Raw genomic sequence first — 19,971 nt, 5'->3', positions numbered from 1 at the left:
AGGAGGAGGAGGGAAAAGAGAAGTGGTGAGAGTCTTGTTTGAATTTAAAATGATGGGAAATTCCCATGCTGACACAAAGTTCAAAGGCAAAACCTCTGAAAGCAAACTTTCTATTCTTTGTAGTATAGGACCTCAGTGTGGATGGCAACTGGGGTGAGTGTGGAGGTTACACTTTTGCCTAATGAGTTACATACCACAGGCAGAAGGGTTTCCTGGATAAAAGGTGGAGAGCTATGGATTTGTAATCCCATCTCTGCCTTTTCCTAACTGTGTTAGTCAACTCTGCATCGCTGTAACCAAAATACCTGACAAGGAACAACTTAATGGAGGAAAGGTTTAGTCAATGGACAGCCAACTACATTGCTCTGGGCCCAAGGTAAGGCAGAACATCATGACTATAGGGTGCAGTGGAGGGAAACTGCTCACCTCATGGAAGCCAGGAGGCAGAGAGAGAAAGGGGAAGGGACTGCAGGGAAGATGAACTTTTCTAGGGTCCCCAGTGACCCCCTAGCTTACAGTTGCTACCCAGTTAGTTCATTAAAACTAGGATGGAATGATTACAGCTCCATAACATAACCATTGCACCTCTGAATACTCCTGCATTAACACAGGAGCTCTTGGAGGATACCTCATATCCAAACCATAAGAGTAACAGTACTGCTCAAGGGATGGAAAGATGAAATGATATCCTAAGTTTCTCACACAGTGCCCAGGACATGTCAAGAATTCAGTAAAGAAAAAAAAAAGAATTCAGAAATACATTATTGCTTTATTTAATGAACAAAATGCAGATCAATTTATAGAGAAAGAAGTAGAAATCCTATTAATTTTTTAAAATAATAGGTTTGGAGAAAACTGAAAAAGTAGTTAGAAAGAAATATCATTTCTTTGTTTTTGTTCCTAAGTCTTGTCTGACTTCATAATAAATTAAATGAGGCTGTGTAATAAGAAGTGATTCCTCTACCATTGGGTGATGCTTTTGATTTCTTTCTTGAGGTCTTACTTTCCTCCTGAGACACCTGAATCTGCAGAATAGGTGTTAGGATGAGGACTAGCCCTACACAAAATGAAATGTTACTTCAGCATTGCCAGAAGATTGCAACTATCTGAAATTCTCTCTCTCCTCTACTGGCCTATGGTGGGAGGATATTCCAGTTCTTGGGTCTGAAACCTGCTCCCACATCATTTCAATAGAACTATTCTAAGAGTTAGGCAATGTAACTGACTCTAGAAGGTCACTGCTATAAAATATATAAGAAGGGAAGGAGACTTGGATGTTTTTTTTTTTTTTACTGGGTATGTTTTGGGGGTTTTGGGGGGTTGTTTTCCTGCTATTGTAACTTGAAATGTTTCCCATTTCTAGTTAAATTGTTCAGGCCTGGGATATTGCTATTGCCTGTGAAGGTGGTAGCAGTCAGTGGTGGTGGTGGTGGTGATGGTGGTGGTGATTGTTTATGTGTGACCATTACTGCTACAACCAGGCACTAGCAGGCAGTTTGTTTTAACTCTTTTTTCTAGACATAAAATGCAGAGTCCTCACCCTAAATGATAAAGGGGTGCTCAGCCTCAGCACTTTTCATTTTTATGCCCCAGTGTGTGAAACATATTCTCCAGAAACACATCAACTTCCCCCAGTGTTTATGAATTTCTCACCTTACAGGGACTAGCAGGAAACAAGCTTCTAGAATATTTTGAGATTGATAACTGAAAAAATAAGACCAATAAGTAAGATCTGCAGTTGATAGCAGCTCACACAGGGTCTTTTAGTTGATAATGTTCCATCCACAGTTCTCACTCCTCTCTCCCTCTTTTGTGTTCTCCAAAGATAGTGTTAGGATAGATTCTACTCAGCCTCTGGGCAAACTCCTGAGCTCTGAGGATTTTTCTGCTACTGTTATCAGACTTTTTGAAGATCCTTCCCCTTTCATGATATGTCAATCAAAAGGTTGGTTGAAGCCAAACTTTTCCACCTTTTGGGAAACTGAGATGAGGACGTCTTGGTCAAAATCTCTTTGTATCATATCTTGAAAAACAAATTGGTATAATTTTTTTAAAATGTTTCTATACCAAGTTATAATCAATTAAAACTATTAAAAGCTCTTCTTAAAACACTGAGTTAGATAATAGCAAACATTTATTGAGCTCTTATCACATAATATACTCAATTTCAAATATTTCACATATGCCTCACCTAATATTCACAGAAACACTTTGAGGCATCTCCTCAATTTCCATTTTACAGATGAGGAAATTGAATAGTTTGCTGAAGTTCACACAGGTAGTAAGTGTGAGTCTAGCTCAAAATATCTAAAGTGGTTCATACATAAGAAGCACTATTAGTGTTTTCTAATAGAGAGGCTGCAGAATATGGTTTTGGAATTAGAACAGGTTTTAAATTTCTATTTCTATCTTTTACCATCAAAATTATTGGAAACAAGTAAGTTCATCATGCTGAACTTTACTTTTCTCATATACATTTTGAAAATAATACCTCCCTCTTGGGACTATTGTGTAGATTTAATGAGAAAACCTGAATCGTGCCTAGTAGAAAACCTGGAAATGTAGCATTATTTTTGGAATCAGAGACTATTCTCAGCTGTCAGAATAAAATTACTTTTGATATGATATTATTTGTCAAAATTGCATTTGACAAGGCAAGAGGAATTATGAAAGTATGGATTTCCATTGATAGTTGGACATATTACTTCCTTCAACTCTACCACCTTAGAAGGATCTTAATATTTTGTATGATTCCAGGAATCAACCCAAATTGGCATCAGAAATTTTAATCAAACTAGAATATTAATGTTCAATAAAACTTTCAGCAATGATGGAAATGTCCTGTAATCTCACTGTTTAATATGATAGCCACTAGCCACCTGTGAGCACTTGAAATGTAGCTAGTGTGACCAAAAAACTGAAAATCTAGTTTTATTCAATTTAACTTTAATTTTAGGTATCCGCATATGGTTGGTGGCTACTGAATACACAATAATTTTTTTAGATCACCCTAGTTTTAATTAATATTGTTAGCTATCAATTATTGAGCACTTACTCATTACCTGGAGGATAATGTAAATTGTCTCACTTAATTCACACAGATCTATGACTAAGAAACAGCATAGCACTTTACAGATTTAGAAAACCAAGTCTCAGTAAATTTCTCATATCACAAAGCCTGGAAATGGTACACCTAGTATAAAAATCCAGATCTATCTGACAGAAAGCTTAAACAATTAAACACAAAACTACACTGTATTAATTGTTATCAATATACTTGGGTTATATAATCTATTATCTGCAAAAATATCCTCATCAAGGGCTGTGGATATAGTGCTTGCCAATCATGTGAGGGACCCTGGGTTCCATTCCTACTACCACACACAAAAAATTCTCATTATTTATATATAAACTTTTAGGGAGAGCCCATAAAATATATTCCTTCAAATAGCGTTTGTTTTTTTTTCTGCAAAACTGCAGATAAGGTCATTTATCTTATTCAGCACTTTTGAGTTCAGTTCAAGAAAACTGTCTCTTCATGTGCGTGCTATTTTTAGTTAGAACAAAAATCATATAGCTCAGTATATTTTCCCTTGAGCTTTAATTGCCAAGAAACTGCCAAATCTGTCGCTCAGCTATCACAGTGAACTTATCTCGGGTGTCTACTGACATAATTTGTTTACTAAAACATATAGTTATTATAGTTTATGAGGTCCATCATGTGCCAGGGACTATAGTAATGGGCATGGGGTGCAGGGGGTACAGAATATACTGTTGAAAATGATAGCAAGTTCCTAAGGCAGCCCACAGTTGGATAAGGGAAGGAGATTTATAATGTGACAAGAGCCATAAAAGGTAAATGAATGATGGCATAATCTGACCAGGCAATAGGCCTAACTTAATGGGTTACTTAATAGGAAGAAACTCTGAAAGCAAACTTTGTGATCTAATCAGCAATTCTATTATGTGCTGATATCACTGCATATAATTTCATTATAAGTACATCATAAAAAATAAAAATAAGTAAGAAGCATAAAATTCCTTTTAATTACCAGGGATTGTACTCAATAATTATACTTATTTTTCTTTCACTAGAGCTCTCATCTTTAAAATTCCTCTGAAAAATACATAAAGCAACTTAAATATAATAAAAATGGAAATTGAGTTGAAATGATGTCTCTGTTTTTGGCATCTGTGTTATTAATTTGAAGTAGACAAAGACTAATAAGGTCCTAGCCTTCCATTAAGAAGATTAAGAAGCAAAGATCATGTCTTTGTGAAATACTTAATTCTTGCCTCAGGAAGTTATACCCAAAAGATAACTAAGAAAAACTAGTTTCTCTGGTCTTTGAAGGCTTTAGTACATTGTCATCATTAAAAACTAAGACAAAAAGTACCATCAGGGGTATTTCTAGTCTAGAAATCACAATTTATAGAAACGAATTTTAATGCTTAATTTTCTAGGTAGAGTTCCCCTAAAAGGGGATAAATGTAAATTTTCACATGGGTCAGCTAGTAAATAGCAGTTACAGAAATCAGCACATTAACAGTAATAGAAATCTGATTATAAAGAAGGCTTCCATTTCTTTCACAATATTGATGCTGTATTTTGTATGTGTCCCCCAAAAGTTGACGTGTTGGAAATTGAATCCTCAAATGAACGTGCTAATGGTTTTTGTAGATGGGGCTTTGGAGGAGATATTTGGTATTAAATGAGGTCATGAGAATGAGTCCCCCATGATGGTATAACTTTTTTTTTTTTTAAATACTAGGGATTGGACACAGGCTTCTTCTCTCTCCCCTCTTATCACATTGCCTGCCATTCATAATTCACAAAGGTATGACTTGTACAGCTTGTGTTATGGTTTATTCAACAGTAGGCAAAATGGTTTTAATGAGCTAGTCCTACAACCTAAACAATATTCATTCTATCATTTTGATTGAAAAAGTGTTTTGCATAATAGGTTCTCAACAATTCTTTGTATAAATACAAACACATTTAGCATTGCAAACAACCAAATTGCACTTTGGGACTGGCTTTTGTTTGCAGGTTGAGTGCTCCCCATGTGTTGAAGGCATTTTTTAATTTAGCTCTCTTCAGGACTGAACAAGTTTTGTGCATGATGACCATGATAGTTGGTGAATTTTTTTTCCCTGAATTCACAAAACCTTTCTACTGAAAGTGAAAGAATTAAACACCCCTACCTTGGACAGGCTAGAGGAAGACAATCTTGTCTATACTGAATCAGAGAGGCTCTTAATAAGCAGCTTTGGGGTCCTGTAGCTGAATTTGGGAGCAGAGACTCAGAGACTTGAATGAATTGTGCTCCTCAATGGAGGAAACTGAACAGTACCTATGGAGCCTATAGGTTTTCCTGTTGCAGCTCCAAGAAGGTGCAATGTGTATGGAGGGAGGTTAGTTAAGAGATAGAGTGGGCTGAGCAGTAAGACTGATCCCAAATTGTAAAAAGATCTAACACATTTTTAAATGATTCGCCTGTCTTGGGGTAAAAAACAGGAGATGTCATTGAGACCTATGGTGAGGAGGTAGGGTTGTAGCTCAGTGGTGGAGCACTTGCCTTGCATTTGTGAGGCACTGGTTGGATCCTCAGCACCACATAAAAATAAATAAATAAAAAATAAAGGTATTGTGCCCATCTCAATTTTTAAAAATTAAAAAAAAAAAAAGATCTATGATTAACAGTTCAGGAATGGTTCCTGAGGTACAAATTGCCACTGGCACCCAGAGAAACCAAAGACAATTGGGGCTCTTTCAGATAGAACATGTCCTTGGCTTTGGAATAGTCTCTGAGTCCTGATCCTGGAAATGTAGTAAAAGCACAAAAACAGGTAAAAACTGTCTCTAGAAGAGGCATTCAGAAAGTCCAGCAAAAGAATCCCTGTCCGATTAAACTGGGAGAGAGAGTAATGCCTAGAAATATTAGCCAAGAAGTGTTTTTTTGTTTGTTTGTTTTTTCAGTACTGGGGATAGAACTCTTGAATGCGCTATCACTGAGCTACATTCCAGCCCTTTTTATTTTTTATTTTGCTAGAGAGTGTCACTAAGTTGCCCAGGTTGGCTTCGAACTTGTGATCTTCCTGCCTCAGCCTCTTGAGTAGCTGGAATTCCAGGCATGCACCACTGAACCAGGCCAATGAGTGCTTTTATAATCTAATATTAAGTGACAGAAATGTGTTTACAAGGATAACTCAAAGCAAAAGTAAAAATAGCAACTAAAGCATCATCACCTAAGGAGGTTTTCAGTCAGAGAACCAACAATTAAAAGCAAAAAAATAAAAAATATATATTTTTAAGATAGCAAAAACTCTTCTGCTAATCGGACTTTCAGTTCTTAAAGCATAAAGTTTTTCAGCTGTTATTTTCAAAGCAGTCTCAATTGCTGCAGCTTTTCTCATAAAATTGATAAATAGCTCTTCATGTAATACCTGTGGCACAAGCTTACACATTAAAGTATCTTTACCATTTAAATATTGTCCACTGAATGACTTCTCAACAGTTTCTCTGCTTTTTGAGAGGTGTACTCATCCCATCACTTCCATGGCACTTATCCTGCATTTATTCACATTTAATTTTGGCTCATGTCTGAATCATAAAATATCTTGTTTTCCTCATTAGCAACTCCCCGTGTACTTACCTCTCAAGCTGGTTTAAAAAAAAAAAAAAAGATTTTAAATTCTGCAACAAGCAACCAACTAGGTAAAAAAAAAAAAAAATCCAGGGATCTTCAGACATGGAAAATAGACTATTTGTTTACAGTGATCAATATGTTGGCATCAGCTCAAGCTTGTAATTCATACTTAATGTTTCCCTCTTTTCCAGTTTTCTGAAGCATTCCCCTCTTATCTCTAGCCCAACATTTTGAGCCTCTCAGAATTAGTGTTTTATTCTCTTTCCTTCTGGCTTCTATTTTCACTTGCAAAGAAGAATTTTTAACACTAGTAAAAGCCCTTATAAGAAAAAATAAATGACACTTTGCAAAGAACAAGAAACCTGAAAATTTGGCTGTCATGAACAGTAGGTTCCAGGGGGATGCCACTTAAGGAGTGTTTAAGAATGACACCTGCCACTAATGGAAGGAAAGGGACTAGTATTAGAATTGGGATCATATCTGAATGGAGCAAGATATAATTAGCAACTAAAGCATCATCACCTAAGGAGGTTTCCAGTCAGAGAACCAACATTTAACAAAGTATGCTCCAAATAAAATTCATCACAGCTACAAAAAAAAAAAAAAAAAAAAAAAATTCCTCATAGTTTCTGAATGGAACCAGAGAGAAATGATGCTTTCCCACAAAATAAAAGCCCAAGTTACCACTGAATCACTTGTGTTGGTGGCCGCTAGTTTGGTTCATGACTGTTTTCAACTGTAGCAATCACTTTCAACATTAAAGAGAGCAGAAATGAATAGATCAATCATGCCCCAGCCCAGTGTGCTAGCCACAGGACTCTAAAAATAAACAAATGTCACTGTGGAGAGCTCCAGAAGAGAAATGCTATCTGCCAAGAAAGGATCCATTAGCCCTTTGTATTTTTCCAAAGTCATTATCCAGTGACTAGGGCAATTTACATGTATCAGAACTGAGCTATTTGTATTTTGATCCCTCAACAATATTTGGGTTTAGTAATTTTTTCTTAGAAGGGAGGGGTGGGAAGTGCCCTAATTAGAAGTTTCCCAAAATGTGTATGCTTATCTATGCAAAAGGGTGAATATTATATTCTTGGAAGTGGGGCAAAAGGGCTCCTCAAGGGGCAAAGTGTGGAGGCATATGGCCTTCAAAATTACTTGATAAACAGCCTTCAGTTCTTAGAAAGATTGGGGCTGAATGGGAAGTTGAGGTTGAGGACCAGAAACAAAAGAGGGAGGGGGGCTTTTAAAAATCACAAGCTGGTAGAAACAGCCTCAGGACAGCTGGAAAACCAGCATTTTGCTGAAGGATATATTTATAACACCTTCTGTTTATGACTATTAATACTGGATTCCCATTTATGGTACTAACATAAACTTTCTTTTTTAAATAAATATTTTAAGTTAAAATATGAATTGATTTGATGTGAAATGTTTATTAATGTGGTGCTCATAAGTAACAAAGCATCTGAAGCTGGCATGTGAATGGTTGACATTTAGGAGTTACTGGCTTTGAGAAGTGCTCTTGGTTTGAGGGCATTCCGCTCCGGCCCCTGGAAGCTTGGATGAATTTATTCACATACTTTCCCCTAGCCTCATAACTCTCAACCATAAAATGTTTGGATGAGAAGCACCAACCTCTAAGAGCAATTGTGATGAATAAATGATAAATGTTCAGTTAGTGCCAGTCTCTTTCCTTCCATTAGGGATATGTGGAGAAAGCAGCAAAAGTCACCCTAAATCACCCCTGCCTACCCTCCTAGTCAATGAAGGTAGACAGGGTAGATAGGGATAAGTTATATAATGTTTATGTGAAAACCAATAGTCCATAGTTGAAGACCAACATATTATATCTGCAAACTGAAGACAGAAAAATATGAAGTGTCAACACAGCCCTGTCACCAACCAGAGTGTTTTTTCTAGGGCACTTGGCTACAGCGACGGGGTCTGCAGGCCAGTTGTGGGCATTCCTAACTAAAATCTCAGGCAATTGTGTAAGGGAGTGTGTGCACACACTGACACAGAGTGCTACACACATACCCACAGCAAGGCAAAGTTTCAGAAAGAAACGTTTAAAGAAAGGTAATTTTGAGATGGAAGGACAGGACTTGTACTATCATTTTCCTTTCTCTCTCTTCTTCTTTCCTTTTTTTTTAACATATAAAAGTACACCAAAATTCATGTTGAGTTTTCTTTCCTAATTTAGGACTTAATATTTGCTTTTGACCTCCATGTCCTAAAAGTCAGCCAAATTTTTAAAAAGTGATTTGTAAAAATAAATAGAAGTCAGGTGCTATGGTTCACACCAGTAATCCCAGCTTCTCAGGGAGCTAAGGCAGAAGGATTGCAAGTTTGAGGCCAGCCTGGGTAACTTCTTGAGAGCCTGTCTCAAAATTAAAAATTTTAAAACGGGCCAAGTATGTAACTCAGTGGTAAGTGGTCCTGGATTCAATCTCTAATACTAGAAAATAATATCACCAACAAATAAAAGACAGCATCTAACTTCACTAATAATAATCAAATATAGGATAAAGAAGCAATAGTCACCTATATAAAGATGAATACAGCACATATAACATATATATGAACATAACATATATACCATAATAATACCCATTATTAAAAGGTCATGAGCAAGCACCTATGTCTTCCCAGTGGGAGTATAAATTGGAAGAATCCTCTGGAAGATAATTTGTAGTGCTGTTGAAATCCCCCCAGACCATATGTTCTTTGACCTTGAAATTCTCCTTCTGATTCTTTATTCTAAGAGGAAACAGCCACCCTCAAATCTCTACCAAGAAGAATGTTCATTGTATCATAATTGATATAGCACATCCCCAGACAGCCTAAATGTCCAAGAATAAGATCCTAAAATCAAACATGATACAACCATTTGATACGAACATGTACAACAATCTAAAATGATAGTGCTGAAGGTGAATAAACAGTGGTTTTAAATGGAAGGGGAGAAAACATTTTATAGGATGAACATCCCCAAAAGTCAATGGTCACAAAAGCAATGGATTTCAAGCACATCTGTATGTTGCTCATTCAAGCAGATCTTACTAATCTCGCTGTAAAACAAAATCACACTTGCTTTTCCTGCTCATCTAGCAGCCTGGGCTCTTGTCTCGCCACCTGCTCTCCCTTCTCATCTGACCCAGCAGGAAACCTGCTCCTCTCAGAGTATCCCAAATGTTTCTGGAAGTCCTCAGTGTGGATGGGTGTTGTGGTCACTGTCAAGCACCTACCTTTTCTTGCTTTCCTCTTTCGTCTCCCACCTGTTGCAGAACCAGAAGCAGAAGCCTCACCCTGGCAGTCTTGACAGTGCTTGTAGTGAGAAAGCCAAGCTCAGTGTCTGGCATGGTCTCCCGGGTCATGGGAGCATCTGAGGAGTGGCACTTTCTATCTGGAAGCTGCTGCAAGTGGCCTCCTCTCTAGCTCCAGGCTACACTCTGCCACTTGGAAAGGAAGCATTCTGCATTCTATGTAAGCCAGAATCCCAAGGCTCAAGAAGGATTGGTTTAATAATTTCTAAACCCTTAGATTTTGCCCAGAACCTCACCAACAGCATGAAATCACTTTCCATCAGTTTTGGGCTTTCTGGTTTTTTGTTTGTTTGTTTTTATCTGTTTTCAACTCAAGGGCTCAAACCCAGCTGAGGACAGAGGTTATGCTACCTCTTTTTTTAGTTCTCCTGGGCCCTCAACAAAAATAAATAAATAAATAAATATCCAACACACACCACCAAACAAACAAACAGAAAAAAAAAAAAAAAAAAACAACCTAACCCATCAATATGCGACTCTGGTTTCATAAACAGCTTTTTCTTCCCTCTCATCCCCAAATCTTCCCATTCGCCTTCAGTTTTATTTTCTTTTGAAGTTCCAGGAAGCACCAGCTTCACAAGCATCTTCAGAGGCTACAAGGTTGATGCATTAAGTCACTTCAGTCATTTCACTTTCACTGATTTAAAAATGCTTAAATCAGTGAAATTATTTTTCTGCCTTCTACTTTCCTTTCCCATTACAATTTTAAAGTCAAATTTAGGGAATGGGTATCCTTAATGAACACATCCATACCCATCAGCCATTTGTTTATAAAGGGCAGTTCTCCCAATCATGAGTCTAAGAAGAAATAAGAATATATCACCAAAAACTAAATTTTCTCTTCCACCCACTTATACTACTCTAATATGTGCATACTAATACTAGATGGTAATTCAGAAGAACATGATTTTAATCAAATCTAATCTGGAATTGACCAAATGACATTAACAAATCATTTTATTTTTTTAACCCTTTAAAATGTTTAATTCCATTTGTTTTCACATTCAAATAATATCTACTATGAGAACATTGTTTAATATTATCTCCGAAAATGCTAATAGTTGCTTCAGAGTTGAAATTTTCATGGATTTCATTTTTTATTTTCACTTATTTTGATTTTTTTTACATTGAGTATACACTGATTGTGTGTGTGTGTGTGTGTATATATATATATATATATATATATATATATATATATATATATATATATATATATATATATATAAATATTGTAGCTTTTAGAAAATATAGAAAAGAAGAAGAAACTTATCCAAATCCAGGCTAGGAAAGACTAAAACCTTTGGAATTGCCATCTCATACTTTCACGTGAATGTAACTGTGATCATAAAGTTACTTAACTTGTGTGATTAGATTTGCTACTATGAAGTGTTGCTGCAATTATACCTCACTCTTGGAGTTGCTGCTTAAAACCAGTTTTGCTCCCTCTGGCAATGGCTTCTATCATTCTGTGACTGCGACAGCTCTTCCCTTGTGGCCATAACCAATACCATCTCACCTATAAAATCAGTTTCCAGATGATTCTCCCCTCTGAGCCTCATCTGCTCACTTGTTACTCAGAAGATAACCACAAACCTCAAGGACCCTCTTTTTACCTGCCTGCGGGATCTCCCCCTGGGTCTGAGAGCTTTTCTTGGACCCCAACTGTGCTTCTTTGCATCCTCAGGGATGACAGGGTACATCAGACAATCAAAAACAGTTCAAGGATAAAATGAACTCTGTTCTACTAACGTGTATTTATTAATGCTGCACATTGTCCTTTTTGTGTGGATGCTTATTATAAAGGGCTTTAAGATTTTTCATATTGTGGATGTTGGTATACCACATAAAGAGATAAAACAGTACCTGGCCAGATGGTGACCTTTTAGCAGCTTAAAATTCTGATGCTAAGCAATTTCCTTCTTAACATTCTCTAGAGGGATTTCCTAGAAAAAATTAGTCATCTCTGAGGATAATTCACTTTTCCTCTCTTTAACAAAACTTGGATGACTGGAAGACATGATGTTGGAACATCAGGAGAATAAATTTCTTTATAAAATATTTGGATCTGAAATCCATAAAAACTTTATTTTTAACTTATAAATTTGAGTGTGTTTATTTATTAACTTACCATCTGTGACTGTTTCCTTTTCAGTGGTAAAAATTTAAGAAGAAATATTTACAACTGTAAATAATTTTTAAACAGTGTAGCAATTATTATCATAAATGCTGTTCAAATATTTTCATCACTTGGTGATATTACTAGATTATACCTAATTCTCCTTCTCTTTATAACCCTTTATCTTTATCAGTTTCTTTTCAAATGAGGTCTCTTCTTTCAAAAATTTTTTTCTGCAAGAATAGGCATTTGTTTAATACCATACATTTTTCAATGTCCTGGTGACAGCTAATTTGGATCTTAATCTATGTTTAAATAGTTCTTCATTAATTAAAAAAAACTTCATCTTTTAAACAAGTCTCATAATTATAAAATAACACAATATATGTGCATTTGAAAAAATAGAAATATAGATACATCAAAAATTTAAATGAAATAGCAATGAAAATGAATAATAGCAATGAAATTTTATCATTGAGCAACAGTCAGCATTGTTATTATTTTGGTATATAGTCTTCCCAGCTCTCAGGTGTATAGATAGATTAATTGATTGATTTAAAAATATTTTTTAGATATTTTATATGTGTTACCTATTTTTATTTATAAATATACAATATATATTTAAATTTTTAATGAAAATGCTTGCTAAAGTTTGAATGTGGTTTGAATATATCCTCCAAAAGTTCATATGCTTCCTGGGAGCTAGGTCTCCGGTATGGCAGTGTGAGGTAGAGGAATCTTTAAGAAGTTCCTTAACTGATTAGGCCAGGAGTGTACTGCCTTGAAAGGGATTTACTCATGGAGTCAGTTTTCATAAGAGTGGGTTGTTATAAAGCGAGGTCGCACATTTGGTCCTTTGTGCACGCAGTAGGCTCTCTTTCTACTTCTCTGTCATGTTGCGAAGCAGCCAGGGATCATCATCAGGATGCCAGTGCCACGCTGTTGGACCCTCTGGCCACCAAAATTGTGGGCCAGGTAAAGTTTATTCTATTAGTTACCCAGCCTCAGGTATTTTGTTAAAGCAACACAAAACAGACTACTATAGTGGGGTTATAGTATATACTCATTAGTACTGGCTATTCAAATGACAATATGTTCTGAATATTTTACTATGGCTATAGATAAATTTAGACATGATAATTTTAAGGGAATTCATATAGTTATTTTTATGACATTCTCTGATCCTTTATTTTTTCAGCCGTCAAAATATGTTAATAGTAGTGTTCAAATCTATTTCATAGATTTGTCATAATCACCAATTGAAAACACCATTATTGTTTTCAAGAGTTATTAAAATGCAAGACTTTATGATCACAGGACAGATTCAAGTGGGTTGTGACATCTGCAGGGACTGAATAATTTTATTTTGAAAAAAATGAACTTCATTCATACAAGCATTCGCTGTACAAAGACTTATTGAGCATCTATTATGCCCCGATGTGAGCAATCTACACCAAGTTTCTGTCCCTAGAGGAGACAGACAATAATGAAAAAAAAACACATTAATATTACTTGTTTAGTTTATCATCATTATCTTTAAAAAGCAAGATTTTCAATTGTTTTTCAAATGCATTATGTTAATAAACTCATACCTCTATTTTTTAAAATATTGTTTAACAATGTAGTGATCAATGTAGTGATTCTTTTAACTCAAAATTAGTAAGAAGCTGGGCACAGTGACAAACGCTTGTTATCCCAGTGGCTTGGGAGGCTGAGACAGGAGGATTGTGAGTTCAAAGCCAGCCTCACAGCAAGAGTGAGGCACTAAGAAACTCAGGGAGGCCCTGTTTCTAAATAAAATACATAAAAGGGCTGGAGATGTGGCTCAGTGGTTGAGTACCTCTGAGTTCAATCCTGAGTACCCCCCTTTCCCCAAAAAATTAATAAGGAAACAATGGGAAGCTATAACTTTTCATGTGTAACCCATTTTATTTTGCCTATTATAATTACAGAGGCTAATAATTTCATTTTTGCATATGAAGAAAATTAGATTTAGAGAAGGTATGGTATTTACCTAAGGTCACACAGGCAGTAAATATCTAAAGCTGGAATTCCCAAGCCCAGGTTTTTGGTTTTTTTTTTTTTTTTTTTGGTTTTTTTTTTTAATAACTGCGTTTTTTTTTTAAAACTTTATTTTATTTATTTTTATGTGGTGCTGAGGATCAAACCCAGTGCCTCACACGTGCTAGGCAAGTGCTCTACCACTAAGCCACAACCTCAGTTCCCAAACCCAGTTCTTACCCTGCTCTTCTCTCTTACTTCTACCAACCTACTTTAACATGAATCCAGCACTATCCACTCACAGACCACTCTTCCTTTGGACCATTCCCTTTCCTCAAGTCATCTACTACCTGTCCTCTTTTAAAAAATAGCAGAATCCTGTCTCTATGTAACCCTCCCTTCCCCTTCCACAGGGTTGAGTTTAATAGACGCCAAAACTCAATTGCCTACAAAGGTCATCAGCTAATCTGCAAAAGGGAACTAGTGAGATGTAAAGCAACAGGAAGTGGTGTGGTCTGGGAAATGAGGCAGGCTAACCATACATTTTCAAACAAAACACATCTGTGGACCAGTTGTAGCTTCTGAGATGCCATTTTGGGACCCCTACCTCCAAAGGAGCAGGAATGCAGATTTGTTTGTTTGTTTTAAGATAATAAAAATGACAAGGATGACTAAAATTTTTAGATACTTCCTTTGTGCCAGAAACTAGGATTTACGAAGTCTTTCAACTTGGCCTACTTGAAATGAACTTGACAAAACCATATATTCTTTCCTGCAATACTCAGAGTACTCACCTTACAGCTGCTCACACCTAGCAATTCTGGGCATGTGGTTCCTCCCACTGGATGCTTCTCTTCTTCTGCAGGTGTTAGTGAATCAGCAGGTGGGTTAGATCATCCTTCTCCTTTACTACCCTGGACCATCAGGCTCCTGAGCACTGCTGTACATATGGTATGGTTATATGGCTTCCTTCACTTGGGGGTTAACTGAAGAGAGTTGCACACTAGGAGAGGAACTCTTAAAGTAAAAATGGCTTTTTAAAGCACCAAGGGGAAGAGATCTAACCACTTAAGATATTCACATGGTGATACTCTTTGGATTTCCCCACTGCTCCTAATTTGCTTCTTTTGCCTTCAAATTTGCATTTTTCTCCCCAAAGTCCTTCCTTTCTCTGATGTCTTGTGTGAATCTCTCTCTACCTTTAAAAACCCCATCGTCTGCACACAGTTAGTGATAATAGCCTATCCTCTTTCCTAGTAGGATTGCTCCATTCTCCCTGTGGCCATAGTTTTCCCAACTTTTGACTCCTTCCATCTGTGATAGTGTTCTGGGAGGAACCCATTAATGTGGTCATCCCCTGCCTCTTACCCATAGGACAGTCTCTCTACATCTGGTGGTGCCATCAACCATCTACCTGGCCTCTCCAAATAAAGTTGGTCCCTTCGTGATCTCCTCACAAGTGTGCACTGTGCCTGTTGGATCAAATACGAACTCCCTAAAGTATAAAGACAATATAATCATGCCTAGGCAAGAACTAGAAATTTCTGAAAAAAAAAATGGGCTGAAATAAATGCTTTTATATAAATGTGTAAATGTGAGGACAGTGGTAATCAGTACTATATCTAAAAGAGGTGCTCATCACTCAGCCCAGCTGAATGTTACCATAGAGAGATGAAGGTTGATGTAGCCAGAATGCTGTATTTTTAGGTCATATTTGATATATTGGCTCATTTTTTAAGAGCTGAAGACATTTTACAGACCAAATAAAACCTACCCTTAGGTTTTGTCATTTTGCAACCCCAACTAAAACCATATAAACTTTTTAGAAAGGAGAAAATCAAATTTTTCCAATATCTCCTAACTCACAGTCACTTTCTTCCCAGAATCCATGTCTTATAAATCATATTTTTGTACAAAACCACGGTCTTTCCTTTGCTCGCTCCCTTCTTGAGTTTGCTCTGAATTGTTCTCCTTCCTGTTTGATGGGAACAAGAAAGGTCTGTTTTCTTCATGAAACAAAAGAAACCTTTGAACTATGACAACATTCTTTGCCATCAGCCTTTGTTATTCTCATTTCTATTTGAGGAGGAAGGAATAATTTTTTTTTCCTTTCACTTGTACTTCTGCTCTGGGGCCCTTCTTTGGTATAGATCCCCTTCAAGGCACCAGGAGGGCCCCACCAATGTATTCACATGGTCAAATGGTAGTGTAAAGTTGCAAAGGCTAGATATTTTAATCATCAATGGTTAGGATCATCACATCTTTCCATTCCAGCACCCCCTGTCACACTTCCCCTTATGGCTGGTTCACTGCAGTGGTTACAGACATTTCACAGACTTGCGATAAACATTGTTTTGTTTGTTGAAACAAATTGTTGTGACTATATATTGCTTTTAAAAAGGGTGCAGGATCATTCACACAATCTAGACACGTATATAAACTATTTTTGGAAAAATAGCCATAGTAGGTATAAAAATCAGCTAGTTGCTTATAATCATTTGCTGTTTTTATAGACTGAGCACCTGTGGAAACAAGATTTACATCCACCTCCAAGCACTGTGTCCTTTGAAAATTTCCAATGATTTACATTTCATTTCTGTACTTACCACAAATATTTAGCTTTCTAATTTTTATTCCCTGAATAAAAATTTTGGCTTAAATTACATGTAGTTGTTTTTTTTTTTTTTTGTTTAAATTGTATAATTTTGTGTCATGTCTAACCACACTGATATCATGTTCTTTAGATTGCACTCTGGAGCCACCAGGGATCATACTGACTTAGCATCCACTCATCCATAAAAGATGTGTCATGCCAGACATTGTGCTGGGCAGTCCAGTGAGGGAATCACAATACAGACAGGAATGTAAAAAGTGGATGAGACATTGCCATTGCTTCCAAGGACCTCACAGTCTAGTGGGAAAGACCATGGGCTAGTGGGAGAGGCATACAGTTAGACTATGTAATACAAGAAGAATAAGGTAGAAGCTAGTTTGCTGAGAAGTCATGTAGAGTACTTGAATATATCAAAATTTGAGCTAGGTCTTGAAGGATGTGAAATAACCTATCACATTAACAAATGAAAGAGCATTCAGGGCAAAAAGAACCATTGAGCGTGATTTAACATTTTGTGTTGGTATAAATGAAGTTGAATAAAATGTAAAAAATAGAAAATCAGAAGAAGGACAGAGGGTGGTCTGGGGTCAAATTATAAAAGACTTAATGAAAAGATTTTTAGTAAGGAAACAATTATACTTGAGAACCAGCTTTATTTGTTTCCTTGAATACAGTGAAACTTTAGCAAAGTAGATCTCTGACAAAATTTGGGACTCTTAGACCTGAGGTCTTCCACTTAGAGTCACTGAAACATGATATTCTTAGATGCAGTTTAAAATTATATCAGTATGGATCTAAAGCATAATTATCTAATTCTTATAAGCAGTGATGTCAGTGACAAGTAGTCTGGCCAAAATTTCAGATTTTCAGAAGTGAGTGAACAGTATTATTTAATATTGGCACCATTAAACTGTGGCCCACTCATCTAACTCCTCCATCTCAAATAATAAATTCATCTGGTTTCCTACATAGTACTTAAAATCAGTTTCATATACATTTTTTGTTACTATATAAAGACTGCAGTTTTCTACATTCACAACATTAATTTAAAATTTAAAATGAAACAAAATTGGTATTTTACGAATTTTACTCACTAGATCCTGAAACAATATTTAAATACATATAAATGTGTATAGTATATAATAAATACATATAAATGTGTATATTATATATAGTATATACATCTACATATTCATAATACAATTTTGCTAAAAATTTAACTTTCTTTCTTGCTTTTTTTTTCCCCCCAGTACTGGCAATTGAACCCAGGGTCTCTTTACCAATGAGCTATACCCCTAGACCTTTTCCAAAATCCTTTATTTAGATACAGGATGTTTTAGATAGCATTTTTGCTGCTGTGACTGAAGGATCTGACCAGAACAACCGTACAGGAAGAAAAGTTTATTTGAGGGTTCATGGTTTTCAGAGGTCTCAATCCATAAACTCAAGGTTTAAGGTGAGGCAGAATATCATGGTGGAAGAGTATGGTGGAAGGAAGCACTTCATATTATGATCAGGAAGCAGAGAGAGATCCCCACTTGCCTGAAACAAATATATACCCCCAAATCACACCTCCAATTCCCACTTCCTCCAGTCACACCCTACCACTTCAGTTCCCACTCAGTTAATCCCTATCAGGGGGTTAATTTACTCACAACCCCATAACTTCTCTCTGAATCTTCTTGCATTGTCTCACATGTGAGCTTTTGGGGGATACCTCACATTCAAACCATAACACTGGGTCTTGCTAAATTGCTGAGGCTGGCCTCGAATTTGCAGTCTTCTGGCCTCAGCCTTCAGAGTAGCTGGGATTACAGATGTACACCACTGCACCTGGCTAAAAATAACATTTAAAAAAATAAATTATTTTAATATTATGTTGAATTTTAAGCTAGTTTTCCTTTAGCAAGGAATTAATCATCTAAGTGTTTAAAAAGTGTTTCTATTAACAATACCTATTGCCTAGGCTAAAAACAGTGAGATTAGGCAATACTAGATGTGTTTCTTACCTTATCTAAAGCAAATGCCTCCCTCAACTTTTTAATCTCTAAAGCAAGTATACTTTCAGTGATGGTTTTAAAAAGAATTTCTATTTTTATAACTTAAAAAGCCTCATCAAATGGTGATAATAAAAAGACATAGCATTCTTTTTTTTTTTTTTCCACAAAGAGCAATATTTTATTTTATGTCATGCTAGAATACCATTTTGCTTTAGCTTTCTTGTAAAGCAACTTAGAATTATATATCATATGTAAAACTGAACCTGCTTAATTAATTTCTACACATTCACCTAGTGAAGATTCTCTCATATTCATGAAAAAGTGAATGGCACAAAACCTTCATTGAAATGACTTTTTGCATTAGCAGAAAGCTAGACATAAATTATCACCATTTCTGAAGTTGTTAATACCTCTATAATTTAATATTACGCATTCATTAAAATAATGATGGGTGTTCATAGTTACAGAACTGGAATGGTTTCCAAGATATGTATTTCAGGAGAAAAAAATTACAATATAAAATTGATAGCATGCTATGTGGGCTCCCTCTCGTCCAGGGAGGAGGTCCAAAGAACAGGGTAGAGAAGAGTGTGGCTAGGGAGTCGCTATTCAAGACTTCCAGAGAGTAAGCAGGAAGCAGGTCTGATTTTATCACACAGTTATCTAGGCAGATTATAGGCAGCCACCAATACACTTTCTTGCTAACTGTCCTTGCAGCAACCAGTCAAGGAGCAGGCAGTGGAGCAAGAACAGGGACTGCAACACGTGGCCTCACCCACTCAGGGCTGTGCCAACAGGGTAAGTGATCTGCCCATCATGAGCCTAACATGAGGAGAGTGGCCTTCCCCTCAGATGCCCTTAACGTATGTTATGTATGCAGTACTCCATATACTTGTCCCCATAACACATTTTTTATCTGTTATCAACATACATATATAAAGAAACATTTATAAAAACATACTTGTATATACATTCAAGCTCCCCATGTATCCTAATATATTCCAGGATATGTTGGAAACGGTGGTGAATGTAGAAAAATGAAGAGTGGAGATGTGATTTTTTTTTCCATTAATATCTCTATTGTATTTCTTATCTGATAATGTTTATGCTTTTTTGTATTTACAAATATAATGAGGACAAAACAACAGTACTACAGAACCTTTCAGGGAGGTTTCCTGAGGAGTTTATGTACAGTGTAATTATAATTATAAAAAAATGCATAAGATCTGCAGTTAAAAAAATAAGATTTTACCTTTCTTATTAT

General features: G+C 36.2%; 1 protein-coding gene and 1 long non-coding RNA gene across 3 annotated transcripts in view; both read right to left on the bottom strand.

The window, feature by feature from the left end:
- Positions 1–15,069, bottom strand: part of Nap1l1 (nucleosome assembly protein 1 like 1) — a 60,649-nt gene extending 45,580 nt beyond the window's left edge. For both annotated transcript variants that reach the window (XM_027921310.3, XM_027921749.3), the window contains exon 1: positions 14,888–15,069. The gene's annotated coding sequence lies outside the window, so the exon portion shown is untranslated. The remainder of the gene's footprint in view (positions 1–14,887) is intronic.
- Positions 15,070–18,093: 3,024 nt separating this feature from the next.
- The window catches only part of LOC114085887 (uncharacterized), a 43,962-nt gene continuing 42,084 nt past the window's right edge, over positions 18,094–19,971 (bottom strand). Inside the window, exon 5 of the long non-coding RNA XR_003581559.2 lies at positions 18,094–18,544. This is a non-coding gene — a long non-coding RNA (uncharacterized lncRNA). The remainder of the gene's footprint in view (positions 18,545–19,971) is intronic.

Source organism: Marmota flaviventris, chromosome 3, assembly GCF_047511675.1.
Source record: "Marmota flaviventris isolate mMarFla1 chromosome 3, mMarFla1.hap1, whole genome shotgun sequence".
Taxonomy (NCBI): domain Eukaryota; kingdom Metazoa; phylum Chordata; class Mammalia; order Rodentia; family Sciuridae; genus Marmota; species Marmota flaviventris.
Note: the sequence above shows the minus strand (reverse complement) of the source record. Positions and strands in the feature narration are given on the sequence as shown.